The 6,795-nt window shown below is 40.4% G+C and overlaps 1 pseudogene; it reads right to left on the bottom strand.

The window, feature by feature from the left end:
- Positions 1-1,356: 1,356 nt before the first annotated feature.
- Positions 1,357-2,525, bottom strand: LOC138177443 (methylosome protein WDR77-like; annotated as a pseudogene).
- Positions 2,526-6,795: the final 4,270 nt, after the last annotated feature.

Below are 6,795 nucleotides of genomic sequence, written 5' to 3'. Positions count from 1 at the left end.
AGAGAGAGAGAGAGAGAGAGAGAGACAGAGAGAGACAGAGACAGAGAGAGAGAGAGACAGAGACAGAGACAGAGAGAGACAGAGAAAGAGAGAGAGAGAGAGAGAGAGAGATGAGTAGAAAAACATGAGCTCCAAAAAATCAAAATGAGTCCAACCACTTAAAGAAAATCTGAAAAAAAAAAAGTTCCAGGATTTATCTCATATATTTGTCAAAGTGAGCTCCCTAAGTACTTTTTAAAATTTTTGTTTTGTTTTGTTAATGACAACTGGTGAAGTGGAATGAGTCCTGGATTTGGAATCAGTTTCCTGGGTTCAAATGGTAGTTCTGCTACTTACTAGGTGCATAAGTTTGGGAATTTCACCCTACCTCTATTGAACTCAGTTTCTTCTTTTTTTTAAGCCAAAACAGAGAATTTAATTTCACCAAATCATCTAAGATTCTCCACTCGGATGAGTTTTGGTAATGGAATCTCTATCACTGACCTGGCCCCAACCACAGCAAGCCGCCACCTTGTGAAATCTAAGAAGTCTCAAGAGGTGGTGGTCAGAGCAGTTTGGTATCAGAGGAGCAGATCTCAAAGCCCCCCCCCCCCCCTAGTCTGCCAGTTTTCTGTCTCATCCCCACCTCCCATTCTCTTCTCAAATCCCTCAAGATGTCCCCAAACCAAATCTAAGCCATGCCTTCTGGCATCTAGCCAAAAGGAAATACTAGAACTAGTTTCTTAGGATTAGGGCAAGAAGGTAGCAAGGAATCTCCCTGAGTGCTATGGCTGCACTAGGGGAAGAGGGTCCTAAAAAACTAGAAAAAACAGACCTTTTTCCTTCCTGCTCAGCCAAGGAAGGATTCATATTAAGGGAAAGAAATAACCTTAAGTGACTGAGGCAAGAGGTTGTCCTAGTATTATCCAAGGTAGGAAAAGCTTTTAAAGCGTTTCCCGTTTCTGTCTCAGATCTATAATCACAACAACTAAAAATCCCAAAGGGCACATGAGGAACATCATTTTTAGGACACAGCGATGCCCAAATCTCAGTGGATTCCCAGGATTTTGCAAATTCCTCGCCACCAGAGGGAAGTGAAGAGGCACTTCTCTACCCCTTAATCTACTTTTTGGGAAGGAGGAGGAACAAGGGGATGTAACTAGATATGAGAACAGAAGGTCGGATTATCTTTGTTTAAAAATTTAAATATAATCTAAAAAATAAATAAATAAATAAATAAATGGCTGTCTCCTTATGTTTCTACAAGATCCCAGGCAGAGAAGCATGGTGCCTCAACTGCTGGACTCTGAGAGATCAAACCTGCTACACACACTTGTTTTCTCACAAACCAAGGGCTAGATGGTTGTGGATTTGTAAAAGTTTGGTCTTTATTGCCTCAAATTCAATCTACTTGCGGGCACCACCAGGAACAGGAATTAAAATTGGTTCTGTGGGCCCAGTGTGGTGGAAGACCTGATGGTCCCAGCCCATAGTTGTGTGCAGAAAGTGGTTGAGTGGGGACCACGTAGCATCTCTCACAAAGCCTCTGGGGGCTCAGCTTCTGAACACCTCTCTAAGGCCAGTCAAGTACAGCTACAGAACAGTTTTCACTAAGGGACACCAGGAGGGGAAAACTGTCCAGTGAGAACACCAGCTTTGTGATGCTCTGGGAATGCACAGAGGAGAGAATAGTTTTAAGATTCTTGATGTCCACAAGGAAGACCATGCCATTCTCATCACCAAAAGTGAAAACTTTTTCCTTCCGAAGATTCCAGGCCAGTGGCAGGAAGATGATGGAAGGCACTTTGGCCAATATGTGTTGCGGGCTTGGGGCACCGGATATCCCAAAGTAAAATTCTACTGTCCTCACTGCATGACAGGAACATAGATTCCTTGTAGGGACAAGCGGCAATACAAGAGACTTCGCTGGAGTAAGCTCTACGCAGAGTGCTGCACTTTCTCTCCAGCAAGGTACCAAACTTTTATGCTGAAGTCTTTGCTGCCGCTGACAGCCTGTGTGCCATTGATCAGGACACTAACACTGGTCACTATATCATCATGCTCATATTTGCAGAACTTGTTGACATGAGTGTCTCACCCTTGCCCAGTTCCCACAGTTCGACAGCACCCGAGTAGGAGGCCACCAAGATGCCCTGGTCCCCCACCCAGGCGAGGTCCCACAGCCCGCCTTCAGTCTGGACTCCGGCCGAGCAGAAGCCCTCTTTGGGGGCCGAGCAGGGGTCCTTGAACAGCCACAAGGAGCTGTTGCAGCTGCGGCCGCTGAGGCTGGACTCGCCCAGAAGCAGGGAGCCATGGAACCAGTAGCGCGCCACCTCCAGCTGCCGCTCCATGCAGGCCGGCGCGCTGGAAGGCAGGTTCCATTCCCGGGCGGCGGGAGGCAAGCTCAGCGTCAGCGGCGGCGGCGGCGGCGGCGGCGGCTGCGACTCCGGCTCCGGCTCCGGCCCGGGCTCTGGCTCCGGCCCAGGCTCCGGCCCTGGCTCCGGCCCCGGCTCCGGCCCCAACGGCGGCTGCGACTCCTTCCGCATCTCCAAGGCTCCGGCTCTCGTCCTTTCTCAGTCCCAGGATCCGCTCCCCACGTGGTGTCCACTCGGGGTCCCCGTCCCTCTCCGGCCCCAGTTTCTTCATCTTTAAAATGAAGGTGGGGAGGTTTGGATTAGATAGTCTTATAATTTTAAATCTATGATCCAATAGTGTTTAAAAAAAAAAAAAAAGGCATGATCACTCTGTACTTTCAGCAGATTCCAGTTCAGAAGGCTGTATGTGGGGCATTGAAAGAAAATTCAAGACAAAGACCTTGTGTCACTAGACACATCAGGCCTAAAGTAGATGGTTAATCTTATGTCTGACAGGTCTATAAGTAGGTAAGCTGTGCTCCTGGCCCCCTGCCAGCTCGTGAGAAGCATTCATGTAGGGCATCTTTCCAAGTATGACCTATGGTTGTTGCCTATTAGCATGGAAGGACAGGCTGTATAGCAGTCTTCCTTACAAATTTGCCTATTTAAAGTCAGTCAACAGATGCCAGTTCCTTTATTAAGTTTCTCTACAAATAAATATTCATGGCTAACTAAAATTCTATTTTAAGATAGCATGGAAAAGTGGCTAGCTGAAGTAGAAAAAAGTAGGTGTTCATGTTCAGATATTTTCTTTTACAATGGCTCTGTGGATTTATCTTCTCTTCCAGCTTTTCTCTCATCCCTAAACTTTGTTCAGTTCCATGTAACTGAGCAAGCATTTATTAAGTGTGTAATATGTGTGGGGCACTCTGCCAGGGATTGAGAACTATAAAGATAAAAATTGTGTCCCTGTCCCCCAAAAATTTACATTCTACTTACAGCATACTCAATATATTGTTGTTCAGTCATATGTGACTCTTTTTGAGCCCATGGGGTTTTCCTGGCAAAAAAATATTGGAGTGGTTTGCTATTTCCTTCTTCAGTGGATCGCTGATCCATAGACAAAAAGGTTAAGTGAGTTTCCCAAGGTCACACAGCTAGGAAGTTTCTGAGGCTGGATTTGAACTGAGGTCTTCCTAACTCTTATCTCAGCACTCTATTTTGTCTCTCCATGTATACAGGTAAGTAAATAGAAAGGATTTTCAATAAGGAGAAGGCAGAGACGAAATCAGGAAAGACCCTTTCTATAAGAAACAAGGAACCTGAGCCTCAGTGAAGGTAGCTAGGAATTCTAAGAGGCAGAGATAAAAAAAGAAAGAGTACTCCAAGTATGAAGGACATTGTGCACAAAAGCACAAAGATGAGAGAAAGCATAGGATCTATAGGATAACACGTTTAGAGCCTAAGCAATTCATTCTAACCTCATCATTTTATAAATGGGATATTGAGGCACAGTGAGATTAAGTGATTTGCCTATAGCTATGGAGCTAATAAGTACCTAAGGCAAGATTTGAATTGAGGCCTTCCTGAGTCCGATTCCAATACTCTAACCACTATACCATACTTACTTTCTTAATGTGGAGGTTAGAAAACAGATAATAAGATAGGTTGATTGAAATGTAAGATAAGTTTAAGAGAGAAATATGAAATATTTGAAAAATCAAGCAGGTGTTTACTTTAAATGAAAGACTAAGTTTGTGTTTATTCTGGAAACAATAGGGATCCACTAAAGTTTTAGGGCAGTAGAATGATATGGCCAGACCTGTTTTATAAAATTTTTATTTTGAAGCTATATGGGTTGAAGAAAATGGTGGCTGTAACCAAGGAAACTCTATTGCAATAGAGAAAAGTGATAAGGGTTTGGTGAGTGCAAAGATAAGCACATAAGTGAGAGATATTCATTACATGCTTGGAAGGAAAATGACTCAAGGAAGCGGATCATGTAAGAGGGGATGTGTTAGGTGAAATTCCAAAACTGAACATTCTACTTCTCTGTGTGCAGACACAGAACTCTCTTTCATTCCTGGGACAAACATCTAGTCTCCAGACACCCTTACAAGATGATATATATATATATATATATATATATATATACATACAACTTCTTATGGTACTAGAGTATACAACTTCTCCCATGATCAAAATAACTAGAAATATTTATTTCTACTCAACTATTTTATTTGGAAAATAGGCAATTTGAAAAGATGGCTTTCATATTTGGGGTATCTATAAAAGGAATCTAGGATAACCAAAAAGATACAAGACTAACTGCTCTTGATGAATTCCACTCTCCTGTTTCAGACTATTTACACCCATAGGTTCTGAAAAAAAAAAAAAACTGACAGATAAATTTCTGAATGGCAGTGAGAGATATTTGAAAGACTGCAAGGAATAAGAGAAATACCACACAATTAGAGAAGCATAAATGTTGCCCAGTTTCAAAAAAATGAAAAAAGAAAATAGTCCAGTTAGTCAGATATTGATTCTGGAGAAAATTCTTGGCTGTGTTTTTAAAGAAAATTAATAAACACTAAGAAATGAAGAGGGATTGCACGGGATCAGTATACCTTCACCAAGAATAGGGCATGCTACACTATCATTGTGTCCTTTTTGTGAAAGGGGTACCAAACTAGTCCATCTGCAGGAGTGTGTAGATAAAGTTTATTTGATTTGAGCAAATACTATTCTGGTTCAAAATATGGAGAGACTTAAGCTAAGTAGGAGTACAATTATATGCATTCAGAATAAGATGCATTGCCAAACTCATATTGCAGTCTTTCTTTTGTGATTTCATATCAGCTTAAAGGAAAGTCTACAATGGAGCTCCAAACTCACATGTCTGACATTGTGCTCCTTGACATTGTCATCAATGACTTGGATAAGCCCATTTATGCCTTGAACCATCAGGGATATAGAGACCTTTTTATGTCTAATGGAAGCCATCTGTGGGGAAGGGAGAAAGGAAGAGAGAATGAAAAAGAAAAAAAATATATGAAAATTTTGTATATTTGAAAAGAATAGCACACTGTACATAGTAGATTTTCAGATTCATGTGCAATATTTTTTATTGTATTATGCTATGGAAATGTGCGTTTTATTCCATAAATTAAAAAAAAAGAGAACATGCTCAAAAAATTTGTAAGTGACAAAAAGCTAAAAGGGACAACTAACACATTGGAAGATTGAGTAAGGATCCAAAAATTATGGTCTAGAGATGACAGTTTGCCAACCTCTTTTCTAGAATACTGAGTTGAATTTAATAAGATGGAATTTATTAGGAATAAATATAGTCTTAAACTTCACAAGTACAAGATCATGGAGGAACAATTAAATAACAGGTTTCTGAAAGAGATCTGAGATTTTTGGTAGACTATGAGCTCAAAATTAATTCTCAGTATAACAACTATACAAAAAAATGGGTTATATTCAGGATATAGTTTCCAGGAATAAGGTGATAATCTTTTTTTTTTTTGCCCTGATAAGACCATATTTGGAATATTGTGTTTAATTTTGAGGACAACAATTTAGGAGGGCTATTGAGAAGTTGGAGAACAACAAGAGATCCCATATAAAGATCTGTTGACAGATCTAAGAATATTTAGCTTGGAGGACACAAGGTTTAGGGGTCCTTATAGTTTTCAAATAGTTGAAGGACTATCATATGAAAGAGAGATTAGACTTGTTCAATCTGGTTTTAGGCAGAAAGAGGAGCATCAGTCAAAATTCATGATGATGAAAGTTTAGCCTTAAGGTTAGGCAAAAAGTTCTTAACTGAGATATACAAAAGTGGAATGGGTTGCCTTGGCAGGTGATGATGATAATGCTGCTGCTGCTATCTATATAACACTTCAAGGTGTGTGAAATGCTTTTACAAAAATAGATTACCTTAGTTGATTCTCAACAAGACTGGGAAATAAGTGAGATTATTTCATATCATTTTATACATGAAGAAGGCCAAGAGAGGTTAAGTCAGATTAAGAGATCAAGCCAGGGTCATACAACTAAGTATTTGAGACAGGATTTGACCTCAGAGTTTGCTGAGTCCAGATCCAGTGCTCTATTCACTATACCACCTAATTGCTTCGTGGTTTCCTTTCACTGTAGATCTTTTCCTTTCACTCTAGATCTTATAGCAGAGGCTGAATAACCACCCATTAGGTCTATCATACTAGAGATTCTTTTTTTTTAAGATAAAAGTTGGATTAGGTAACTACCAATATCTATTACAACAATGAAATACTGTGATTCTAAAAGGCCACAGTAACAGAATGCTGTTTCAGAGAGAATGAATTATTAAGAGAAATCTTACCTTTCATTTTAAGATACTTGAAAATGTCCTACTTTTTTGTTCATTTATGTGTATGAGTCTTTCTGACTATGTATAATTGAGCACTGAGCTTCC

Source organism: Petaurus breviceps, unplaced genomic scaffold (genome assembly GCF_028583685.1).
Source record: "Petaurus breviceps papuanus isolate PSGF00001 unplaced genomic scaffold, PetGlider_PUasm1.0 90416, whole genome shotgun sequence".
NCBI classification, from domain to species: domain Eukaryota; kingdom Metazoa; phylum Chordata; class Mammalia; order Diprotodontia; family Petauridae; genus Petaurus; species Petaurus breviceps.
Note: the sequence above shows the minus strand (reverse complement) of the source record. Positions and strands in the feature narration are given on the sequence as shown.